We start from the raw sequence: 27749 nt of genomic DNA, 5'->3' as shown, positions 1-27749 counted from the left end.
TAAAGCTGTAGCTTTTAAAGGAATTGCCCAAATTGAAGCACCTAGATAACCTTGATTAATCTAATAAATCTAAATCAGATTGGAGCCAGCTAGAACATCAGTAAATATTATGGGGACAGGCTAGATTGATGAAAAAAGCAACGATCTGTACTGTTTCCAGGATAACAACATGAAATCAGCAGGTGCTCATTTCATCCCCAGGGAGACTTTACTTTTAAAAGACCACTACCAGAAAGTATTAGGCTGTGATCAGTTGAGAAAATGTAATTGTTCAAAAATTCAAAATAATCAAGTAATTGAATTAAAACTAGCCGAAACTAACCTAAGCCCTGTAATATGTTGGCAGAGTTCACTGTAGATATAATATGATTTGTTTGGTTTTGAATTAGTGGAATGTGTAGAAGAGTCAGTGAATAAACTAGGTTTGTATTCAGGCTGTACATCACTATTTGAAAATGCATCTTGTTATTTTTTTTGTTTGTAGTTTCCTAGTGTATTCTTGGCATGTTTTTATGCATCCTCCAGACTTTCTACTGCAGGGATCTCAACTTTTTTGAGCCAGTGGGCATATTTGAAATTTTGATAATGTATTTTGAAGTCTCCCACATTTTTCTTTTTTGAACAAGACTTCAGTCACATGAACCATTTTTATTGTCTAAGAGGATCTACACTGCTCAAGGCACTTTTGAGAGAGAAAAAGAAAATGCTAGAAGCTGATCCTTTGCTATCTGGAATGCCTTTTAAGCTGAAAGGTTGGATGAAATAAGGATGGATACTAAAGAAGGTGTTTTGGAACTGACTGAGGTCCATGAGCTCCACCCTAGACTCAGCTCAGTTCCCTAATGGGGCAGATCAAGAGCTAATAAAAAGAATAGAAAACAAACTTGACATTGACTATGATTTCTTTGTTAGAACAATTTTGGATTGTTTCATGTGGATAAAATAAAAATGGTGAGTAAAACAAGAGAAGTCTTACTTTGCTAGATTGCACTGCTAACTGTTAGTTACTTAGATCAATGTTTTGGTTGATTAAAAGGAAGCATAACTGAGGCATTATTTTTTTCTGCTTCAGTTTCTTTTAAAAAAAAGTATATTTACCATTCCAAGGGAACAATCCTGTCACTTGGAAATCAACCTAGCAACATAAAAGGCAATTTAAGAACACCATCAAATGGAATGATGCAGGGAGAGTGGGCAAACTAGCTCTCTGTGGCTGAGCAATTATGCTATTCAAAATCCTGGTTTTAGAATAATACCTAAATATTATGGTGCCAAGTTCCTCTTCTTTCAAAGGAGAATTATTTATTCATATGTAAATGTGAATAAATCAAGCACCCTTAATACTTCTTTAACTAGAAAGACATTCCCTTCTGTGTAGTGTACTCTGTTCATATCAGAACTACTAGTTTTCCCTGGATCCAACAATACTAACCAAGAATTTCCCGTAATGCTGTGATCAGCACCAGGAATCAGTTCAAATCCTATATGATTATGGATTTACAAATTGTTTCAGCTTAAAATGCCTTTATTCTGTAAGATTAATGACCATATTAAGACAGTAATAAAACATGAAAGAAACAAAAGACTTAGTTTTGTATTATGCTTGAAAACTCACAAAAGGGAGCTTCAGGTGTCATGGTTACAAAGGGAAGATTGCAATTTGTGTTTGCATGAGTGGAGGATTGTTTTTTTTTAAAAAGGTTCAGGATTTGTAATCTCACAAGTCTCAGGGGACAGGCACTATCTTGCAAAAGACATTTCCCTTGCTGGAAGAAAATGCTTGTTCTAACAGGGGTTTTACATATTGTTTTATGTAAATCCTGTAATAAGCTTTTGCTCTGATTAACCCAATTCATTAATAGATGTAATAGAAGCCCCTCATTAGGATGGCTGCCGTGTTGTACAACCAGGTAGGTAGATGTTGCTGAAATTCATTAATAGGTATCTCTTGTCTAAGCTTCCTCGGAATGCTGGAATTTGCAACCGAACAAAATGTACGCTGTCCACATTATCGGGCTCTATCCCCCCACCCAGCCCACTGGCTTCCTTCTAATTTCTTCTAACCCCCTCATTCCTTTTAGCATCTCCATTCTGCCCTTATCGTAGAAGCTTTTCACTCTTCCAGCAGCCTTTCCCCATCTACAGCAAATGCTGTCCAAATGTTGGACGGCAGCTCTCATCATTTCCATCCAGCGAAGCCAGCGGCCTTTAGGTTGGCGTTACTACGGCTCGCCGTCCAGCACATCTGGAGAAGCCACCAAGTTAGGAATTGTTGTAAGCCGCCCCGGGTGGCCCCACGGCGAGACGGCACGGGCTGCTTCTTGCAACCCATTATCCCGGGGACGGTGCTACCGCCGTGTAGCTTCTTCCTATTGTCTCCCGGGTCCGTGTTCGAGCCAACAGAAGACCACCACCACCACCACCCCCAGGGGCGGCCCAGGGAATGAAATCGTGGAGGAGCTTTTGCTTTGGCGCCCGTCGAGGATAAAAGGCGCCGGGAGGGGGTCCGGGCGCGGGAGGAGAAAGAGCGGAGAGACTCTTTCACTTCACTAACGATCTGCACCAGAATAGGCGTCTATCAGGTTGGTCTGTTGCCGCTGCTTTCGTCGTCGCGCCCCCCTTCCCCCCCCCCTCTTTTGCTCAAGTTGCCTTCCTTGCTTTTTAGCCCGCTTTTTTTCCCCGCTTAAGGTGGCTCGGGCGAGTTGCGGCATCCTCCGCCGAAAGCTCTGCGCTTTTCCGAGGGCAGGGGGGCCTTAAAGGAAACCTCTTCGCCTCCCTCCACCCGCCAGCCTCCAGCCTGAGCTGCGTTCCGCGGCGCTGCTTGTAAGGAAGCTCCTCGCACCGGCTTCGCTCCAGTCGGGGAGAGAGAGAGAGCAACAGAAAGAGAGAGAGGGAGAGAGAGAGAGAGGGAGAGAGAGGGAGAGAGAGAGAAAAAAACCACCGTCCAAGAGCCGAATCACTCGAAAGTCGCCGCCGCGGGCACGTGCAGCAGTCGCGCTCGTGAACCTGTAGCCGAGAAGCTGGACCTTCGTCTGCGGGAGACGCCGCTGCTTTGATACGCTGGTTGATCCTCCGCCGGCACTTGCTCGGAGGTTGTCTCTCGGCGATCTTCAGGACCGGCTTCGGAAGCAAACCGACGCATTGATTTTCCTCAGGTAAGGAGGACGTGCAGCCTGAATCTTTTACCACTGGTGTTATCTTGGGGACAAATGGGCTTCTCTTCCCCCCACCTCCTCCCCAATATTTAAAACTGATCAATGACACTGGCCACTTCCCTCCCCCCCCCCTTTTTTTTTTTTTGCTCAAGATGGGACAGGTCAACTCCTTAAAAAGCGAGGGCAAAATAGATTTGGTTATCAGCAAATGGAAATAACCGCGTCTCTTTCTTCCATCTTCCAATATTAATTTATATCTTTCCAGCAAATTTTGAAAAGAAAAAAAAACTGATTATCTATCTCCGCTGTATTTCTCCCCCCCCCCCCAATTATCTCTACTATTCCAGTGAAAGAATCCTGGGGACTCATCCATTTCCCCTTAACTCTTCCATCCTCTGCAGGGGCAAAATCACCTGGGATTAATTAATGAGGGAATGCCTATGTGGGATGTGATGGTACACTTTGCTGATTCCGCCTGCCTGTGGGAGAAAGAGCAGCAAAGCAGGGGTAGATAAATTCAAAAGGACTCCCCTTCTTTTTCCAATTTTCAAGCTAACCTCCTTTTGTTTGAGTGAACAAAAGAGATTACAACTAGCAGCTGTAGCGGGTTGGGGGAAGAACGATTTTTCAAGATGCAGTAAAAATGACTAATTATAAGATGGCAAGATAGAGCTATCTCAACTTTGGAAGGAGTGCAGTGTGATGGGGTGCTAGTTAAATATTAAGTAGAGGAATATATTCTTGGTCTCCTCAATTCCTTTGTCCCTGTTATGGCTGATTTTATGTAGGAAACATCATTCTCCTTTAGTTTTTTGGCTGGTGGATAAATTAGATAAAGATAAGAATTTCATTTCTCTTGCCATTCTCAAGCAGCCCTATCAGAAATGAAAAATCAGGGAAATATCAAGCAAGTGATTTGGGAATTTAATTCCCCAAAGGAGAGTTCTGTGTAATGTCCTACTGGGCTATTCAAAATCTATTGTCATCATTAGGAGGATTCTGGACTAGCCTGACTTACACTTTGGTTTTCAGAAAACTCTTAGATTTGCCCATCGGCATTTACAGAACTGAGTTAGGACATTAAAGACAGTTTCTAATGGAAACCTCTCAGTAAGCAAAGCATACAGTACCAATGGAAGGGAAAGTTCGTTATAGATTAGACATAGAAATCTCAGAAAAAAACATAAGAGCTGCTTTGGACAATGATCATTTTGGATTCCTCTGCAGCGCTGGCATGGTAACGTATAATAAATGTTGAGTTATCTTTGCCCCTCCAGTTTTGTTTGGACAGAAGCCCCAATGTCTTGAACCTTTCCTTTGAAGTTTGGCAGGTTCAACTTCTAGGAGAACGTCCCAGTGTTGAATAAAATTCAATCTCATTTGAATGTAGCCTGACCCCATGGTAGATTATTTTATTCCAGATAATTTGGATCTCGCCTGGCATGAATAATGACAATATGCAATTCCAGCTCCTTTTGGAAAAACCTTGTGACAGGGAAAGAATGAGTAGGAAGCCTAGGGAGTTTCAGGGTCCTTCCACAATCTGTTTCTCATCTGCTTCTAGAATCTAAAGTGGCTTTAGCTATGTATCATTTCCTCCGGTCATGCTTGCAATAAAAGTGCCTAGAACAAAGTATCAGAGTAGTCACTATCGCTCGGGTGAAATATATAAACCCACATATATAGAGGAAGACAATCTGCTTACAATCAAAAATATCTAAAATGGTTAACTGCAATTCTGCAATTTGAGGCATTTTGAAAGGAAAACGAGTTTATTCAGTTTTCTTTCAGGGAATTACAAAAAAGAGAGATATACTGTGAACTAAATCCAAATGATCAGCAAGTTAAGTCTCTAGCAAAGTAAAGGTAAAGGTAAAGGTTCCCCCGCACATGTGTGCTAGTCGTTTCCGACTCTAGGGGCCGGTGCTCATCTCCGTTTCAAAGCCGAAGAGCCAGCGTTTGTCCGAGGACGTCTCCGTGGTCATGTGGCTGGCATGACTAGACGCCAAAGGCGCACGGAACGCTGTTACCTTCCCACCGGAGTGGTCCCTATTTTTCTACTTGCATTTTTACGTGCTTTCGAACTGCTAGGTTGGCAGAAGCTGGGACGAGTAACAGGCGCTCACTCTGTTACGCGGCACTCGGGATTCGACCCGCCAAACTGCCGACCTTCTGATCAACAAGCTCAGCGTCCTAACCCACTGAGCCACCGCGTCCCTCTCTAGCAAAAGGACATTTAAAAAAAAAGGAAAAAAGTCAGCAATGTCTCCTTCAAAAGAGCATCAGAAATCTCTTACAAAGCATCAGACAAAGATTTGGGGACCATCCACATTTCCATTAGCTTCTTCTCTTACTCTGCAAGATCTTTTTGTAGTGAGAATTAAAAAGGTCATTTTACATTTGTCTTTCTGTACAGCAAGAACAGAAACTTTTAGCTAGCCAGAATTGTCAGTTTTCATATGTTTGAATGTTATACAAATTATAGCATGTACAAATATAAAGTATGAATGTGTCAAATGACTGGAAAGGTGTATTGTTTTAGAGATATGTGTTTGGCTGAAATTGTTATATGAGCATACTAACTTGGGTTTGTTGTAGTGTGTATGTATCATCCTTAGAGCAACACAAGATGTCAAGATAATCTTGAATGTCTCTGTGCATAAATGTGTACATACATATTTACACATTTACATATTTCAGAGAGGGTCTCTCAAATGGCAAATGCTTCCCCTGAATCAGAATTTAGGCTCCTGGCAAAAGTGGAGTGGAGGTGAATCGAATACCAATAGAAGTGCAGCAGGTTCAAGTGGGGTATGGTGAAATATTGAGTAACCTTCAGTTGGTAAGCAGCTAACTGCAAAATGTGAGCATTCTATATTGCATGAGCTCAGTCTTCAGCCAGAATGTGTAATCGTTGCCACTTCATAGTTTCCCCATTTGGGGGAAAGTTACATCTCAAGTTTGTCCTTTTCAGGGTTTCGTGCCCAATTAAAAAGACTACAAAGGCTTGCAGCAGGTGCTGAAAGGGAGTTTTCTCTGCTTGTTTTAGTCCTGATGAAAAAGCTGCAATTTTCATTGGCAAGAAATTGCTTCTTTGATACAAGTGCAGAAAGTTTTTTCTCTTCGCAAATAGCAGCTTCAGAAGCAGGCTTTTCATCAAGGCTGCAGCAGAGTCTTCCTCTCCCTGCTAATTTGGTATAGTCTCCATAATTAGCATACTGTATGCTGCATTTGGGAGAAAACACCCAAGGCCATTAAGTGTAAAAAAGTGTTTAACATTACTTCTAATTTGGCCTTGTTGTGCTGATTTTCATGTTGCTTTTTTCTCGCTTGCAGACTTCTGATCAGAAAACATGAAAGTAATATTGATTCTTGTTTCTTTTCCTACATAACGGATTTTTTTTAATGGACATCTTTTATGTAGTATTCCTTTGATGAAAAGTCTTGAAGTGATATAAAAGGAACACAACTAGAGGAAGAAAAAAGCAAGCAAAATTGCAATAAAATAAAAATATGAAATGTAGCACAAAGAAGTTTATAGCAACAACTATAGTGTGCGATCGATGCTGAGCCTGTCGATCAGAAGGTCGGCAGTTTGGCGGGTTGAATCCTGAGTGCCGCATAACAGAGTGAGCGCCTGTTACTTGTCCCAGCTTCTGCGAACCTAGCAGTTCAAAAGCACGTAAAAATGCAAGTAGAAAAATAGGGACCACTACGGTGGGAAGGTAACAGCGTTCTGTGCACCTTTGGCGTCTAGTCATGCCGGCCACATGACCACGGAGACGTCCTCGGACAAGCGCTGGCTCTTCGGCTTTGAAACGGAGATGAGCACCGGCCCCTAGAGTCGGAAACGACTAGCATGCATGTGCGGGGGAACCTTTACCTTTACCTTTTATTGTGTGTGAAGTACTTTGAAGATTAGAGCACTAAGTATAGCTTTCAATGCTACCTGGAAAGCATTCCTGATGTGCCTTGAATGCAGAAACCAGTTGTGTTCTAGTTAGAAATTATTTTAAATTTCACGATTTGATATTTGAGATTTATTTGATTCAATATTTGAAGAGACTCAACTGCTAACTGAAATGAAGGGAGATTTCTTCTATCTCTAAACAGTAAGTAAAACAATAAGTTTTTTTCTCTTTAGTTACAGGAATCAAAATCTGTGCTTTTTGGCAACTATACCTATACGTAATAAAATTGTTTGGCAACTCATGATTTGTAGAGTATTTGATAGCCTCCAGGTTACACTTGGGTCATATCACCAACATTTGGCTACCTGATTCTCACTGCCACAATTTTTCAGTTTGGAGTTGGGGCTACATTTGGGGATCATGTTTGTTTATTAATAATAGGCAAAACAATTTCATGAAGAGTTTACCAGGCTTAATACATTTATCATTTACTTATTTGTTTGTTCCTCCTCCCTGATTCTCTTAGCCTTCCCAAATGCTTCATATAAGATTGAAGAAGACTCAGCCCGCAACCCTTGTTAATAAGCTGCCTGTCTTCTAACCTACTCTGGCACCTCCCAATGAAACAAAGTTGTCACAGAAACCACTCCACATCTCTTCTAACATACAATGAATAATTTCACTTCAATAGGAACATACCTACTCCTTTTCAAAGCTTACACATCCCAGTAACAGGTTGGTGGGGAGTAGGTTACCATGTACACACATACAACATATGTCACATCTGGATGGGGAATTTAAAATGTAAAGCCTGTGTAGGTCATCTGTGGCCCCTACCTTCACTTTCACAGAGATCAAATTCATTTATTTGGAATAATGGGAGTTTAAGAGAGAAAATTTGTTCTTTAAATTTGGTAGAAGTTTAATGAATCTCCCCCCCCCCCTCCAAGAACCATGAATGTTATTTTTTCTTCAGCAATTTTGTACAATGGTCCTTGCAGTCATGATCTTCTTCCCTTACTGATTATTTTACTGATTCAGAAGAAGACTAATAGAGTCTCATCTTGAAGTACATGATGCTACAGTGCCAAATCCTCCTGCAAGTAACCTCATCCAAGTAACTAGTGGATTCCTATTTTATCCCCAAAGCCTTTCTTTTTTTCCTGTCTTTATTTCTACCTAGCCCCACTTCCTTACTTCAATCATGCACAACATCTGGCTAGTTTCTCAGCTTACATTGTAATTAGTTAACTAACTATATTTCATATCATGGTAGCCACACCATTTAATTTATCCTTCTATCAGTATTTTTTTTTGAAGTTTAGAACTTCTTTGTTCATCTTGTAAGGCAGACATGTCAAATTCACAACATCATGTGACATCGCGCAACATATCGGGACGGTTTTGCTATTGTCGGCAATGGGGTAGGTGCGGCTTCCAGATGACACGTCCAGCCCACAGGCCGGCAGTTTGACACCCCTGTTCTAAGGCTTTGGCCAATATCACTTTGGTCTAGTGGGTTACTATGATGAAATACCTTTTTCTGTCTTCCAATTGTATGCCTTGTCATGAAGATTTCTGAGATGATAGAATTGGTACAGAAAGTCTATCAATCATTTCTAAAAGGAACACCTGAAAGAGCCCTAGGACAAACTGAATCACCTGGATATGGAAACTGTCATGATTTTATACTATAATTTATGGTCTTCCTTTTTGAAGGTTGAACAGTTGAGGCTGATTGCACTAGGAAATGCTTGTAACTGTAATTTCAAGATACTTGGAAGACATCAGATTGGAGAAGATCTTAATGTGCAAAATCTGTGTTCCCTTTCACAGTGTTATGTAAGAATGGATTTGATGCATCTATTTCCAGTAATCCACTAGTCCTCCTCAGTTTCACATGAATTAATTCATAGTTCTTTTCAATTCTTCAGTAAACCTTCAGTTTTAGAGAAAATATTCATTTTTCATGAAGTTTTGTATTTTTCTGTGAAATGCATATTTTATATAATTCTGGTACCATGAACAATTTTGCAAAAATTCAAACAGGAAAATTCCAAAGGATGTCTGTGTTCTGACCCATTTATTAATCAAAAAGCCTGACTCAGATCAGTTTTTTAATAATAAATATCAAGCTTCCCTATGAATCAATATTATCTTATATTGATTCTTGAATTAGTCAAAAATGTTATTCTCTAATATAGTTTGGGATTGGAAGTATTGTGGAATTCAATAATTAATTGCAATATGATTTGACTTTTGTGCCTATCATTGGTGTAACATTATGGGTAAATCAGAATCCAGTATAACCACTGAGTTAGCACAAGATTTTGACCAAGCCTTGAACCTCCAAAACTCTGACTAATCTTTGGCCTCTTTCAGTGGGGTGTTTTACCTAGAGATAAATCTATGTTGTAGTAGAAAATCTACATTGCAATAGTATTGCCATGGTATCATAAATCCACTCTACTTAATAACCTCACCATCATGGTACAAAGCAAATTATCTCCTTTCTAATCTGTCCAACATATTTTCCAATCTTTTCCCCCCTTTGCCACCCAGAGTCCATTTGGGTTAGGTAGCCAATAAATTTAAATAAAGCATAATCTCTTAGAAATAAATTCAATCTTCTTTGATCCCCTTAAATGTAATTATTTAGTAATGCTAAAAAGTCTTTAACTAAGCAAGGAAGTAAGCCATAATAATCGTACTGCAACTTCTTTCAGTACTGTATGAGCTTCAAGAGGCTGATACTAATGAGGTAGAGTTAGTGGCAGAAGAATGGGATTCTTCTTGAAAGCTGAACAAACCCTGCAAAAAAAAGGAGGGAGGGGGCAGAATGAGCCACAGCATGCATGAAAGAGACCAGGCTTCTGCAGAAAGTAGCTGACTAGTGAAAGTGGGTAAGATCATTCCCATTTCCAGGCAGTATTTCCAGAGGAATTGCAGAGGTAGAATGTGAGACGCAACATGGCCTGGGGTCATTTTGAAGTGGCAGTGCTACAGCAGCTCTCTCATTGCAAAAACCACCCAAGCAGGAGGGAGAGGGCAGTGCAGCATTAGCAGTTTGGTGATGCATTCAAAGAGTCTGTGATGGTCTGTACTGCTAGCAGGAGAGGCGGGGGGGGGGGGGAAATCAGTAAGGCACAGCAGAGATAGCATGAGCAAGCACCCCCTTCCTTTCATGCCCACACAAGCGTGCCCAAATATAATGCACAATTGCTGGGCATGGAGAGAAGCAACCTAGAACTAAGAAGAAACTTCCTGACAGTTAGAACAATTAACCATTGGAACAACCTGCCTCCAGAAGCTGTGAATGCTCCCAACACTGGAAGTTTTTAAGAAGAGACTGGACAGCCATTTGTCCGAAATGGTATAGGGTTTCCTCCCTGAGCAGGGGGTTGGACTAGATGACCTCCAAGACCCCTTCCAACTATTATTATTATTATTATTATTATTATTATTATTATTATTATTATTATTATTATTATTATTATTATTATTATTATTATTATTATTTATTATGATGCATTGAGATTTCTCCACTATTTTCTTTTACTTGTTAATGATGATAATGATAATGATAATGATAATAATAACATTGGAAGGGACCTTGGAGGTCATCTAGTCCAACCCCCTGCTAAGGCAGGAAACCCCATACCATTTCAGACAAATGGCTGTCCAGTCTCTTCTTAAAAACTTCCAGTGTTGGAGCATTCACCGCTTCTGGAGGCAGGTTGTTCCACTGGTTAATTGTTCTAACTGTCAGGAAATTTCTCCTTAGTTCTAGGTTGCTTCTCTCCTTGATTAGTTTCCATCCGTTGCTTCTTGTCCTGCTTTCAGGCGCTTTGGAGAATAGCTTGCCTCCCTCTTCTTTGTGGCAGCCCCTGAGATATTGGAACACTGCTGTCACGTCCCCCCTCGTCCTTCTCTTCGTTAAACTAGACATACCCAATTCCAGCAACCATTCCTTATATGTTTTAGCCTCCAGTCCCATTTGATGAAAGAGACCTTTCTTTCCCAGAAGATAAACCTCAGGTGTTTGAACATCAAGACTTTTTCTGGTTGTCTTCAGCCTCCTTGACTTCCTGGGCTTCAATTAAATTGGAAAGTAAAGTATCAAGAGAGAATTCCCACCCTTGGTTTTTTTCAGTAGCAGTGATGTTGTTACTGTTAAGGAAGATCCTGCCTGGCCAAGTTGTTGAAAAAAATTCTCTTTCTTTGGAAAAAAAAAAAGAAAATTATATACCCAATGTCTTTGTCCATAAAACTGAAGGATTGTGGGAAAAACCCTTGGAAAGTATAGCACCTTTCCCTCCCCCACCCATATTGAGAGTGCTTGCAATGGAAAGCTGACCTAGATTCATGGCCACTAGTCCATCAGAAGATGATTTTCAACTTTAATACAGATTGCCACTTGCATAGGCTACTTTGTTCAAAATTGGACAACCCACCATTCAGCACGGTGGTATCATTATTTCACATATATTGATTCTTTTGATGGACCCATTACAAATATACATCGTATTGCAGATGTGCGTTATCTGCTTGGTGGTGATCTCTGTATCAAGCAGCCACTGAGAAGATGCTAATTCAGCTCCAGAGGAATGATGTCATTTAATATCTGGAGTGTATGCCTGTATGTCACTACAAGCACATTGATGGAGGTCTTGAGAACACAAACAGGTGCCAACATAGCTGGGAGAAGTGCCTTCATTCACAAAATGGCTATTAACTAAAGTATCCTGCTTCCCAGCTATTAGATAAGTAGGAGGTTGTTCAGGTACCAGCATATCCATGTCACTAACAGAGGTAGGTAGGCTGAAGGCTTTGTGTGATTCAGAGGCCCTTGTGCTGCAGGAAAATTAGGCATGGTTGATCAGTACTTAAAACTTCAGCTTTCCTACAAACGTCATATAATTCATATAAAACAAAAATGGCAGCTACATTTTTCTCCCTCCGTATTATGGGAGAATTCAGTTCAGTTTTTCTAACATCCAGATCCAGGTAGAACAGCCCATTCCAGACTGAATCATGTTTCTTTATGTCTGTATCATATACCTTAAAGGGATTAAATGGCCTGTGTTCATCCCTAATAAATATATATCTGCATGCATTATTTAATGGTTATTCCACTTAAATGCTGTGTACAATCTGAAAGCTGGAAACAGGACAGCAAGTATAATCATCATCCATGTCTTGCAAAAAAAAAGGCAATGTCACATTGCATTTATTAGAGTTTGGTCAACTTTACACTGAATAAATGTCTAGCAGCAACTGGGGGGAAAACTTGTAACAATTAATAGTATTGTGTATTTTCAAAGGCTGTTGATACCAAGTTAAAGCAAGCTAAGCCAGAGCCAACACCAAAGACAACAAACTGGTATCTAGTAAGGAATCATTCCTGGTTTTAAGCAATCCTTGCTGTGCAAATCCAATTAAATTTGCTTTGACAGTAACTATTTCAGAAATAAAAATTTATCCATAACATGTATACAGGTAGTCCTCGAATTGTGACCACAATTGAGCCCCAAATTTCTGTTGCTAAGCAAAACATTTGTTAAGTGAATTTTATCCCATTTTACAACCTTTCTTGCCACAGTTGTTAAGTTAGTAATGTTGTGTATGTAAATAGTTATTACAAGGCAAGTAAGTGATTGCAAATACATTGCAGCTTAGCAAGGTTCTGAGCGGGAAATTAAGGTGCAATCATTGGTCGCCACAACCTAGGAGCGGGAAAAGAGACTCCATTGATTGGTTACAGTTCTAACGCTTTCTCTATAAAAGGGTTGCAACATTTGACAGTTGTCAGTTGACTATGTGTATTCAATAAACTCGTTCATTGTTAAATCACTCTGAGTCCTCGTCAATCAGAACCAAACAATTGGCGACGAAGGTGGGATTGACAGAAGACCAGAGAATCGGCGATTTGTTGCGCAAAGGCGGCAAATTCGAAACGAGTCACAGTCAACCGGCGGCCGCGGCGAAATAAAAATTCTCCGAATGGCGCAGATAGGGTCCTTGAAGGAATTCGACCCAAACTTCCCCGAGGATTGGGAAGAATATATCGGTCAAGTGGAAGGGTTCCTGCTAGTGAACGGAATCACTGACGACCGTAAAAAAGCGGCGGCATTATTGACGATCTGTGGCACACCGGTCTACAGAGTCGCTGTCGGACTGTGCCAACCGCAACCAGTCTCTAGCGTGCCTTATGCCGACCTCCTCGCCAAATTAAAGGTCCACTTTACACCCCGAAGGTCCGAGCTCTTTTGGCGGCGCATCTTCGAAAAGAGGAATCAGAGACCCGGAGAGTCCATACAAAAGTTTGTCGCTGCCGTCAGGGAAGCCGCAGTACGGTGTAAATACGATAATTTAGAAATTAGAATTCGGGACCGAGTTGTACTGGGCTTACGTGATGAGCAGCTACAAAACAGAATAATCGCCAAACCCACCGGCGATTTACAGGAGGTGATTGACGAACTCCTAACTTACGAGTCAACCGGGTATCGCGACCCCCCCCGCAGTAGCATGGCAGCAGCGCCCGAGATCAACCAAGAGGGCTATGTGGACTGCGGGGAGGTGGACCAACAGTGGGAGGAAGAGATCGCCGAAGTCTCCAGGCGGTTTGGGAAGATGGCACCAAGACAACCCAGAAGTGAGGGGCCCGAATCCGGCCGCCGTCAACAACCCGCAACTCCGCAAAGACAACCGACCGGGGCACAACGACCGTGGCGGGACACCGCAACCAGACCGCGCGACAACGATAGCCAGGGCCGATGCGGCAGCTGCGGCGGCAACCATCCCCGCGCCTCCTGCCGATTCCGTACCGCCAAGTGCAGGGCCTGCGGCAAGACCGGCCACATCCAGGCCATCTGCAGAAACCGCGCTCGCGACAACCGTCTGAACGAAGTCGATGTGTGGTCTGAGGGTAAGGTAACCCCTAATGCTAGTGGCAAGGAGACCCCAATAACCCGGGTTAAAATTCCAAATTTTGGGGAGGTGGCGCGAATCAATCGGAGAAGGCCGGGGAATGGTCACAATTTTCCGGACGGAAAATTAAAAATCACAGTCCTTCTGCAAGGGGTCCCTTGCAGAATGGAAATTGACTCAGGGGCTTCAGTGTCGATAATTTCCACTGAAACCCTTGAGAGAATTGAACAAATAAGTGGGAAAAGAATCCCACTTAGTCCAACAAATATTCAATTAACGGACTTTCAAAAAAGTCCAATAAAAATAAAAGGGAAGACCAGCCTTAGTGTAAAATTTAAGGGGTTTAAGGGGGTCTTAGAACTAATAGTTACAGAGGGAAATAGGACTAGCTTAATTGGACTTAATTGGTTCCCGGCCCTGGGAATTTGGATAGGGGGAATAAATTCAGTGATTAAAAATAAGACCATCGAATCCGTCTGCAAGGAATTTGCAGACGTATTCGACGGATCTCTGGGCAAGTATAAGGGCCCCCCCATTAACTTCAACCTAGACCCCTCAGTAAGACCAATCAGGCTTAAGGCCCGAAGGGTACCTTTTGCCTTAAAGGGTAAAATCGAGGCCGAGCTCGACCGGCTTGTAGGCCAAGGAGTATTAGAACCTGTTGAGGGCGGTTTGTGGGAAACGCCGATTGTCACACCCCTCAAACCCAACGGGGATGTGAGAATCTGCGCGGACTACAAAGCCACCCTCAACATTGGAATGAAAAAACATGCTTACCCGGTCCCGACGGTGAAGCAGGTCCTCGCCACGATCCAGGACGCCGCCATTTTCGCCAAGTTAGACTTGGCGCATGCGTACTTACAGTTGACTGTTTCTGAAGAGGCTGCAGAGGCACAGACGATCGTTACCCACAAGGGGGCGTTCCGAGTTCACAGACTGCAATTTGGAATTGCAGCAGCTCCAGGCATCTTCCAAGAAGTGATGGAGAGGACCTTAAAGGGCATACCTGGAGTATGCCCTTACTTTGATGATGTCCTAATAGCTGGAAAGGATGAAGGAATGTTAGTGGAGCGGCTGGAACAGGTACTGGGTAGATTTAGGAAGGCTGGATTGAAACTGAAGAAGGAAAAATGTAGCATAGGGGTTAAATCCACTGATTTTTTGGGGTTCAGGATTGACAAGGGTGGAGTCCACCCTACCCCTGAAAAAATTAAAGCGATCAAAGGGGCCCCAGAACCAAGGAACAAGGCAGAACTACAGGCCTTCCTTGGCTTGGTAAATTTTTACCATACGTTTGTGCCACACAAGGCTGCCATTGCAGAACCCTTACACAGACTCTTAGATAAGAAGACCCCTTGGCAATGGCAGAACAAGCACAAAGTGAGTTTCCAAACTCTAAAAGACATCCTTTCCAGTAATTCAACTGTAACCCACTTTATAGAAAACAAACCAATCTACCTGGCGTGCGATGCTTCGCCATATGGCGTAGGGGCTGTAATCAGCCACTTAGACAACCAGGGAATACAAAGACCCATTGCATACTACTCCCGCACACTCACCAAGGCAGAGCGGAACTATGCACAAATAGACAGGAAGGCATTAGCCATTGTGGCAGGTGTTAGGAAGTTCCACGACTACCTGTATGGTAGGAACTTTACCATACTGACGGACCACAAACCCTTGCTGGGACTGTTTACCACAGATAAACAGACTCCCCAGATTATGTCACCCAGGATGCTGAGGTGGTCCATTTTCCTCTCAGCATACTCATTTTCCCTCCAATACAGACCAGGTAAGGACATGGGTCATGCAGACGCTCTTAGCAGATTGCCCCTAAGCACAACAGAGGAGGACCCTGCCCCAGCGGGACAAATAATGTCCCTACAGGACATTCCTGATTTGCCATTAACTGCAAAAGACATTGCTGAGGCAACCAATAAGGACCTCACCTTAAGAAGAGTAATGGCCTGGGTCATGAGCGGTTGGCCTAACGCCAAACCGGATGAAATGTATAGCCCATATTTCAGAAGGAAAGATGAACTGTCAGTTCATTTGGGATGCTTACTCTGGGGAACTCGTGTAGTTATTCCAGGAATCCACAAATCAGCTATTCTACAGGAATTGCATGAGGGACATCCTGGAATAGTCAGGATGAAAGCGTTGGCTAGGAGTCACATGTGGTGGCCAGGACTGGACAACGACATTGAGGAATGCGTTGCCAATTGCCATTTGTGCCAACGTTCCAGGCCTGAACAACAACATATCCGCACACATAAATGGGAACAAGCTAGGAATCCTTGGTCCAGGATTCATATTGATTTTGCTGGACCCTTCCAAGGGTTAACATTCCTAGTAGTGGTTGACAGCTACTCTAGATGGCTAGAGGTAGTACCGGTCAGTTCAGTAACTGCGGGCAGAACAATACAGGCATTAAGGGGCCTCTTTGCCACTCATGGGTTGCCGGATTTAATTGTGTCTGATAATGGGCCACAATTCACATCTATTGAATTTCAGGATTTCCTCAAGGCCAACTCGATTAAGCACAAGACTTCAGCACCCTTCCACCCCTCCACCAACGGATTGGCTGAAAGAAACGTGAGGACCACAAAGGACGCTTTAAAAAGAATTATTCGAGGTGACTGGCATCAGAGACTGGCAGAGTTCTTGTTGGCTCAGCACTCGACCCCATGTTCTGCTACAGGGAAAAGTCCAGCTGAAATGAGGTGGGGCAGGAGACTATCCACCAAATTGGACAGATTGCACCCTGACAGACTGCAAACAAACATTGAATTTGACATTCCTAACAGGACATTTAAAGTGGGGGATTTGATCTGGGCCAGGAACTATGCCCAAGGGGACAAATGGATTCCAGGGGTGGTGACTGAAATCTTAGGTCCCCTGTCGTACACTATTGAGGGGGAAGGGAACAGGATCTGGAAGAGACACATAGACCAGCTGAGGAAAAGATCTAGTGGTTGTGTGCCAGTTGAGGGGGACCCAAGCATAGTAGGGGGAAACAGTACAGATAACAACAGGCCAGTGAGTGGCATAGAGGATGGGCAAAATGACTCATCCCCTCTAACCCAACAACAACAATTCGGTCAAATCGAAGGGGAAATACTCCTGCGAGGTAGGCCAGTGACCACTGAATTACAAACTCAACCTAATACACAAAACAGCACACCTGAAGCCAGTAATCCAGAGCCCAGGCTTAGCAGCGACAAGCAGCCAAGCAGTCAACCAGGAAGAGGGGTCCCTACCAGCCACAGTAACAGATACCCTTCCAGAATACATAGGCCACCAAAATACCTAAAGGATTTTGTAAAGAAATAACATCAACTGGGGGGTAAGGGGTGTTGTGTATGTAAATAGTTATTACAAGGCAAGTAAGTGATTGCAAATACATTGCAGCTTAGCAAGGTTCTGAGCGGGAAATTAAGGTGCAATCATTGGTCGCCACAACCTAGGAGCGGGAAAAGAGACTCCATTGATTGGTTACAGTTCTAACGCTTTCTCTATAAAAGGGTTGCAACATTTGACAGTTGTCAGTTGACTATGTGTATTCAATAAACTCGTTCATTGTTAAATCACTCTGAGTCCTCGTCAATCAGAACCAAACAAGTAACACGGTTGTTAAGTGAATCTGGCTTCCCTATTGACTTTGCTCACTTGACCCCAGGACACTGCAACCATCATATATATAAGTCAGTTGCCAAACAACCAAATTTTAATCACATGACCATGGGAATGCTGCAAAATGGTCATAAGTGTGAAAAATGGCCATAAGTCACTTTTTCAGTGCTGTTGTAACATTTGTAACATACAAATGAACTGTTGTAAATTGAGGACTACATTTAGATATAAATGACAGGGTGGGCAGCAAAAGGGGTAGGCAAGAAAAAGAATTTTAAATATTGAAAAAAAATACATTCCCTCATTTTGAAACATTGATCTACTCTAAATTCCACTGAATTATTTTTCAGTATTTATCATTGTCCATCTGTTACAAAAAATGTCACTTTATTCTGAGCTTATTCTGAAGTTCAGATCCTCTGATGCTTTGTCAATTACAAGAAGATCCAGATTTTCCCATCCAAACCTTGGCAGCTTTTGAATGCTAAATCTTCTGTTTAGAAACGTAGAAATGTATCTGATACATCATGATTAATAGGATATAGATAGAAGTTCATATGTGATCATTTCTTCTTTCTTTGGCCAAACATTTATTATTAAAGCAGCAGGCTTCAGAGACTTTAGGGAAAAATATTTCCTCTCTCAAAAGCATCCAAACACAACGATCCATGGGCATGTCATTCTTGAGCAACTGATGAACATACTGAATGCTTAGTTGTCCTAAAAAAAATCTAGCTTGCTGCAGTTTTGCCATTTCAAATATTGCATAAGAGATGTGGAAGGGAATAGAATCTTCATCAAAAAATTTTTTTATCTCAGACTTCTTTTTTATAATTAGGGCACAGAACAGCAACTATAATGACTAAGTGGCAAATTCCTTAGGATCTGGTTTCATTTGTATTGGGGTGAGGTGAGATCTTAAATGTATTTATTTACTTAATTGATTTATATAGCCACTCATCTCACTTTTACATGACTCTTATAATAAAACAAAATGAAAACACAAAATACAAACATGTAAAACAAAAACAAAAACACATAGCAGCCAGGCATGATCAAATCCATCATCCATACAACCAGGAGATGGATTCTAACTGATGGCCAAGGCCCCAGGCCAAGCACAAAGCCAGGTTTTTAAGGCCTTGCAAAAGGCCAACAGGGATGGGGCCATTTTAATCTCAAGGGAAGAAGGAACCAAAGGGTGAATACCATGGCAGAAAAGGTTCTGGGCCCTGCCAGGCAACAGGCCTAGAACATGCATTTAATTCTCCCTCCCTCCCTCCCTCTCTTTCTCTCTCTCTGCCATTGTAACTTCCCCACATCTGAACATCAGCATGTTTATTAATTATCTTCATGAGAAATGCACCTTCATTAGCAAACCCTCTAAACTGCATATCTTACTGATGTTTTTAAAATATTTAATGGGCTCAGTCATTAAGAATATATCTTCTTCAGGTGCCACTTCAGGAAATAAGAATTTACAAGAATACAATTGTGCTTTTATCTAATATCCTTTGCTTTTCCTTATGCCTTGTGAAAGATTTCTCAGGGATTTCTTTTATATTAGTGATATAAAAACTGCAATTATCCAGTGAATTTTATGCAAAAACAGGATGTTTTCAGTACTCAGAATGGATTTCATTTATAATACAGAGATATATATTTTTTGCTCAAGAGGGACACAAATATATTTCCCTCCACACTTTAAGCTTTGATAAGATCTAGAGACCAATTTTATTTGCACATGTGGCTATTCAGAAATGGATTTTTTTTTTCATTTAGAAACATGCCATGTCCTTTCAAGGTGCTTTGAATTTTTGCCAAAAGGATAAAGTAGAGACATTGTTTATTTATCTCTCATTTACTCAGGTGACATTGCCCCAGTGAGCAATTTTATTGCATGGGAAGAGCAGATTTCTACTACCACTAAAATATTAAATGCAGTTGTTGGAAAATAGCAATCCTAGCTCCAGCTTTGTTTTGTTGTGGGGGATAGGGGGATAATACTTTTTAAACTATATTATGGTAGTATATGTTATTACTGTAAGCATGACAGAAATATCTTCTTTGTTTTCCTGCATCCTGCCATTTCAAGGAACTTTCCCCTATTTGTTTTTTTTTCTTTTAACGTGGCCTTTAAAATGATATATTTTGATTTATTTCTTTTTAGTGTCTGTATACTACCTCTAGCAAGTATGAAATACAAGCTCCATTATCTTATCTTCTCCACATGCCCCTGGGAACAATTTCCCTCTTCATCTTCCCCATTATGTGAGGAAGAACCTTCTGCTTAAAGGTTTTAAACCAGCCACTGTTGTAGCCATAATTTTAGCAGAAGCTTTACTCCCCGAAGTTAATAGGAAATAACCTTTAACTACCCTTTATGTGAAACTTCACTTTTTAATTTCCACATGTCAAGCTGGTGTTAAAAGATATAACTGAAAATGTCAACTGAAATAGTACAAAAACTTTTGTAGAATATTAACTCTTGTTGGGAATGTACCACGATGATGTACTTATTCTTATACTGCTTGCAGGGTCGTGCCGAGGAGTTTAGCTAGCATCTGTCGGACAAAATCGCTTGGATCCGGACCAGTTTGGATTCCGACTGGGCAGAGTCTGACGGTGAGAACATGGGTGGTCTTGTCGATGTCATCTGGGAGGAGTTCGATCTTGTGACTCCAGAAGAGGTGGACAGGATTATGGGGAGGCTGAGCTCCACCACATGTTTATTGGACCCGTGCCCCTCCTGGCTGGTATATTCGGCTCGGGAGGGGACACGAGGCTGGCTCCAGGCAGTGATAACTGCTTCTTTGAGCGAGGGTAGTTTTCCCACCACCTTGAAGGAGGCGGTGGTGAGACCCCTCCTCAAGAAGCCTGCCCTGGACCCAGCTGTGTTAAACAACTATCGTCCGGTCTCCAACCTTCGCTTTCTTGTGAAGGTTGTCGAGAGTGTGGTGGCACAGCAGCTTCCTTTGTTCCTGGAGGAAGCTGATTATCTAGACCCGTACCAATCGGGCTTCAGGCCCGGGTACAGCACGGAGACGGCATTGGTCGCACTGGTGAATGATCTCTGGCGGGCTTGGGACAGGGGTTGCTCCTCTGTCCTAGTCCTGTTAGACCTCTCAGCGGCTTTTGATACCATCGACCATGGTATCTTACTGCGGCGTCTTCGGGGATTGGGAGTGGGAGGCACCGTCTTACGGTGGTTCTCCTCCTACCTCCTGGGACGTTCATAGTCGGTGTTGGCAGGAGGGCAGAGGTCAGCCTCGAGGCCTCTCATTTGTGGAGTCCCTCAGGGGTCAGTCCTCTCGCCTCTCCTGTTCAACATCTATATGAAGCTGCTGGGTGAGATCATTCGTGGTTTTGGGGTTGGGTATCATCAATATGCGGATGATACCCAACTTTTTATTTCTACCCCAAACCACCCCAGTGATGCCCTCAATGTGATGTCCCAATGCCTGGAGGCGGTTCGGGTCTGGATGGGGAGGAACAGGCTTCGGCTCAACCCTGACAAGACTGAGTGGCTGTGTGTGCCAGCGTCTCGGGAAATTCAGATTGTTCCACCGTTAACTATGGGGGGTGAGATATTACCCCCCGTAGATAGGGCTCGCAACTTGGGTGTCCTCCTAGACTCACAGCTCTCTTTGGAAGATCATATAGGAGCTGTGACTAGGGGGGCCTTCGCCCAGGTTCGCCTGGTGCGCCTGTTGCGGCCCTATCTGGACCGGGATGCCTTGCGCACAGTCACTCATGCACTCGTGACCTCCCGTTTGGACTACTGCAACGCTCTCTACATGGGGCTGCCCTTGAAGACTACTCGGAGGCTCCAACTGGTGCAGAATGTGGCCGCGCGAGTTGTGGTGGGGGTGTCCCGATACTCCCATGTAACACCTCTACTCCGCGAGCTGCATTGGCTTCCGGTTGTCCTCCGGGTAAGATTCAAGGTGCTGGTTACGACCTATAAAGCCCTAAATGGCATGGGTCCAGGTTACTTACAGGAGCACCTGCGGCTGGCATCAACTTCCCTTCGTCCAGTGCGCTCCCACAGAGAGGGCCTCCTTAGGGTGCCGTCGGTCAAAGAGTGTCGACTGGCAGCCCCCAGGGGGAGGGCGTTCTCTGTGGGCGCGCCAGACCTGTGGAACCGTTTACCGGTGGAGCTCCGGATGGCTCCCGACCTTCGCTCCTCCTGACGTGACATAAAAACATATTTATTTGAACATGCCGGCCTGGTCTGATGGGTTTAGGGGTATTTTAATGTTATTGTATTAATGTATTGAATTGGGCTGTAATATTTAATATTTTTTAATTTTTGTATGTTGTATTTTATTGTATTGCCCTGTACACCGCCCTGTGTCCTTCGGGAGAAGAGCGGAATAGAAATTAAATTATTATTATTATTATTATTATTATTATTATTATTATTATTATTATTATTATTATTATTATTATTATTATTATTATTATTATTATTATTATTATTATTCAGACTTTTCTGAAAATGTATTCTTCTGGCCCACTTGGGAAGGGATTTATTTTTAGGATTTTTTTAAAAAGCATATTCCTTTTTCATATCATCCCAGACTGAATATGTGTGAAGAGTCAGATTATTGGAATGATTAGCAAAAAACATAAATTGCTGGGTATCTATACTGTATTAGGTTACTGACCCTGTCAGTCATAGGCCTGCTGCAACCAAACTGAAATCAAATAGAGTTGCTCAGAAGATATATTGAAACAAAACAAAAAATTATCAGCAAACTGGAAAACACATATTGTAATTGAATTAATTATTTTTTTCTCATTAGTATTCTGTGATATGATATATGGTGACTAACTTTCCAAACAGATAATGACTGGACTAAAATCTGCAAAAGGGAAGAATGCTGGCTATATTGGAGTTCCCTTTCCAGGGTCAAACAGAAACATCCAGACTTGGAAGGGAAATCCACTGCAGTGTCACAGTGTCTTCCGCTTCCCTGAAGAGCTCCAAGATTATCTTTCTAGGATCAATTTCCACAAAAATGGAAAGGGATCAGATGAGACTCAAGCTCACTAAATTCTAACTTGATCTTGATCCTCAACCATTCTCCAAACTGCTGCGAAATTTAGAATAGTTATTTGTTGAACTTCCATCCTAAGTACAAATCTTCAGGGAATACATCCCACTGAAGTGGTACTCTCACCGCTGCAGGAGACACTTATAAGATTAATTGGATGTAAATCTCATTGGTGATCTGGGTTTGACCTTGTTATGGCTGTCACCATGCCGCATTATGTAAGCAATATTCATTTTAATTCCTGCTGCAGTGCCTCCTCTGTTCCTAAATTAGCAATGGAATTTCCATCAATAGCTTTCTATCAGCGCCCATAGAATTCTCTGTGTTAAATTGCTCACTACTTCTTAACTTGCTGTAAGCATCATCAGCCCTGTTTAAATTTGGAAACTGCTGGTTTTTGTACTAGGTGCAGACTTAATAAATATGCAAAAATATTTTGGAATCCAAGACAGAAATAGATTGTTGATAGAGTTTCTCCCATCTTTTCCTTAAAGCAAGCAACTGACTAGGATGGGAATTGAGAAACAGTAAATTGGTTCAAGTCATATCTAGCATTGCTCTGACACAGAGGAATATGTCCAATGTAAATTTTATAGTACAATGCACAGTGACATTGATGGAAGGAAAAGCATTTCTCTTTAAGATTCATTGTTATCAGGTCGAAAATGTGTTATTTCCTAGCCCCTAACAATGTCCTCATCTCCCTCATATTCTTCCTTTTCCTACTTCTCATTGTGAGTGGAATGTTGCCTGCTTATTATCCTTTATTAGGTGGCAGCTTTATTTCATCTGTCCAAGGTGCTCCACACCATTGAGGTGACACTGCCTGGCTCATTAAATGACGGGATTTGACTCCCCCATGTACTTTGCTATGGGGTTCTTTTGCATTCTGTCCAGTAGCAGAAACAGCTTTCCTTTGCTGATTAGAAGCAGGAGGTTGAATTATTTCATGAAGCAGCTTTGAAGGAATGCTTCACTCTAAATATTGTCTTATTGCTGCCCTCCATCCCATCCTTGCCAGGTGTTCTTCTTCTTTTTTTAACTCAAAAATAATTCATAAATATAAAGGAAGTAAGTTCATTATACTTAAGTAGTTGTCAGTTGTTTATACATAATCTTTTGTCTTTTAAAAATATTTTTAATCTTACTCTGTCATGTTTTTCCAATAAGCCACTTAGAATTTTAGATTGGAGAAGCATGACTATCAGAGCATATAATCAATCAATCATCCAGCTTCTTACTTAGAAGAATAGATATATAGCTGATTCCTAGGTAGGTACAAAGAGCTGGTCCAAATGCCAGGGTAAGAATAATGCAGTTTAGAAAACATATTTTTGAACATATGAAAAGAGGAGAGAAAAATATATTCTGAAATACTTACCTACCTGCTGATTTCTGCCCCCACGCCCACCCTTGGTTCACCATTTTCTACCAGATTTTATCAGGACTATAGCAATAGGATGGAGAAGAAAAAAACAAATACCACCTTCCAGCTTTCCAGTTCTAATATTTCTCTAAACCTCCCAAGACTGATTTTACATTAAATGAAAATAAGTTTATTGTAGTCAATCAAGAATTATTATGTCTTCTGTGACTCTAAAGTTGGCATTATATATCCAGTGCATTTAGGAACTTACTTTGAATGCCAACTGCTCTTACTAATCATGTATATACTGTAGATTGAATGTAGTAAAACAATTGTTTTCATTATGACTGGACATTTCCAACAATGTCATTCTTCAGTTCATTATGAAAAAAATATGTGACACAATTTTAAATAATTCAGCTTTTGCATTGCGTGTAAGGAAAAATGAAAGGAAGGGAGATCAACATCCAGTTCCAAATTAAACATGAATGTTATGTGAATAATAAGTAGTACTTTATTAGAACATTAAATACGATGATTGTTGAATCATTCTAAATTATAGAGAGACACCAGTCCCTTTTTGGCAGCCACCACTGGGATAGTGATTCAGAACATAGAAACGTCCAGCAGCGGGTGCCTTCCAGATATTTTAGATTTCACCTGCTATAACCCCAATTCAAGGGAAATTTGAAGATGTAACCCAGAAGAAATAATAATAATAATATAACAATAACAACAACAACAACAACAACAACAACAACAATAATAATAATAATAATAATAATAATAATAATAATAATAATAATAATAATAATAATAATAATAATAATAAAAAATATCATGACCTGGCCATTGAAACTGCGAGATTATGGATGAAACGTGTAAAAGTGATACCCATTGTCATCGGGGCACTGGGAACTATGTCCAAAAACTTTGCAAAACACATCAAGAAACTGCAGCATCCTGCAATAACTCCAGCAATGCTACAAAAAACTGCGCTACTTGGAACATTTTAAATTTTAAGGAGATACCTGGTTGATACCTAAGATGCTGGCAGCAACCTGTGTCAACCATCAGCGCCAGTCAATTTAAATGTTCACTTGACTGAGGTTCATGTTTAATAAATAATAATAATGTTGGAAGGGACCCTGAAGGTCATCTAGTCCAATCCCCTTTCGGACAAATAGCTGTCCAGTCTCTTCTTAAGAACTTCCAGTGTTGGAGCATTCACAGCGTCCGTAGGCAGGTTGTTCCACTGATTAATTGTTCTAACTGTCAGAAAAGTTCTCCTTAGTTCCAGATTGCTTCTCTCTTTGGTTAGTTTCCATCCGTTGCTTCTTGTCCTGCCTTCAGGTGCTTTGGAGAATAGCTTGACTCCCTCTTCTTTGTGGCAGCCCCTGAGATATTGAAACACTGATATCATGTCCCCCCTCATCCTTCTCTTCATTAAACTAGACATACCCAATTCCAGCAACCATTCCTTATATGTTTTAGCCTCCAGTCCCCTGATCATCTTTGTTGCTCTTCTCTGTACTCTTTCTACAGTCTCAACATCTTTTTTACATCATGGTGACCAGACTGGATGCAGTATTCCAAGTGTAGCCTTACCAAGGCATTGTAAAGTGGTATTAACACTTCACGTGATCTTGATTCTGTCCCTCTGTTAATGCAGCATAGCACTGTGTTGGCTTTTTGGCAGCTGTAGCACACTGCTGGCTCATATTTAAGAGATTGTCCACTAGGACTCTAAGATCCTTCTCATACTATTATTGAGCCAGGTACCACCTATACTATGCCTGTGCATTTGCTTTTTCTTGTCTAAACGAAGAACCTAACACATCTGGAAATCAGGGTGAAAGAGAATATAGTATGGGAATGGGTAATTCTAGAGAATATGGTATGGGAATGGGTAGTGTTCCAGATGCTCCAGAAGAATCTGATTCCAAGTCAACCATAGACCGCCCGATTTAGACACTTCAGATTGGGATAGCTTTGTTATTTGTCATTTATTCAACCTACTAGCAATGATTTAGTAATGATCTTGCTTGGGAGAAAGGGTTAATTACATTTTTGTTGATGTTTCCTGAGATACCTAGAGCAGTGTAGATCCAACCTACCACTTTATTCTCAATGCAATATATGCAAGATAAGAATAAACTAGAAGTCATAGGAATGAACAATACAACATTTCACCCAAGGAGGCTTTGGGACCTATGACACTACCAGATGGCATTCACACATATGCTTTGATATGATTTGGGCTATTTGTTATTATATTTGTGCCTTTGACTGATCTTAATTCTTAGCGACTATATGGACAAGTCTGCAGTTTTCTAGACAACATTTTTTGGAGTAGTTTGTTATTACCTACTTCCTATGACTAAAAGAAGCCTAGGTTCCTGCCTAAGACAGAAATATAGAAGAACTCATGATTCCATATGCTTATATTATTTTTAATATTTTAATTTCAACCCCTATTATTATATTTTAAAGTGTTCATCATTTTTATTTTTTGCTGCCATTATCATGTGTGGTCTCATGAAACCCACTTTCTGAAAAGGTTGCTGATTCCTGAATTAGACTGAAACAGATACAGGTTTGTTCAGCCATCATGCTACAGTAGCTCCCATTTCTGTTAATTTCATCAGTGGAACAAACAAAAAAACAAAAATTAGTAGAACTAGTAGTGACTAGTAGAACACGTGGGAATGTGGAAAGCATGGGGAACAGGCCAGACCACTGTATCTTTCCCCTTTGCCAGTTTATCACACTCAATGGTCTTTTCTAGCTACTAGTTCTTATAAATTTTAACTCTTTACAGAATTCCATATTCATTTACTTACGGTATTTTGTAGTATCCACATTCAGTGAAGTCCAACTGCATTTATAAAATTTTAAAAGATTCAAGTATATGACATGAATGTTAATTATGTATGGGATCAGTGGTGGGATTCAAATATGTGAACAACTGGTTCTCTGCGTGGATGCCGTTTCCAGAAGTCCATTTTGGGCCTGGGCAACAAAAAATTAGCTACCGGTTCTGCTGAAGTGGTGCAAACTGGCTGAATCCCACCACTGTATGGAATGCAACCAGTAAGGAGAAAGTGGATGAAGGACGGTTGCTGGTTTGGTCCAATATAATAATTTATAAGACTCCAGCTTTTATCAATGATAAGCAAGTATTGATTTAAATGATTATATAGAAAAACACTGCATGGAAAGTTTTTTTGGCACAACTGAAAGTGGTAATCAATCAATTAATCAATTTATTACAGCCAAAGGCCAACACATAAATTAAACATTCAAATAAAACAAAACTAAATGAATCATCACAAGAGGACATAGCAATATATTACAATTAATAATGTAATCAATGGGTGACCAAGGTCTGCCTAGTTTTACAGACAGTATATCAAAAACTAGCTAGCTTCAGAAAAACTGAATCATACTGATCTGACAATAAAAATACATTGAGTATAGTCTAAAACTGGATAAAACATGTAATAAAATTATAAAACATTACTAAAAAGATCTAAAATGATTATGTTTCTAGCGAATCCCCAATGCTGCTGCACAGAATCTAGCCACCTGTGCCATGATCATTGCCTGCTCATCCTTAAGCAGCCACTGGAGATAAATACTTTCCGAACGACCAGGATACCTATCAATTATGTGGAGGATATGGTTTTTCTGA

Source organism: Vipera berus (assembly GCF_964194415.1).
Source record: "Vipera berus genome assembly, chromosome: 4".
In the NCBI taxonomy this organism is placed as follows: Eukaryota; Metazoa; Chordata; class Lepidosauria; order Squamata; family Viperidae; genus Vipera; species Vipera berus.
This window is presented reverse-complemented; position numbering follows the sequence as displayed.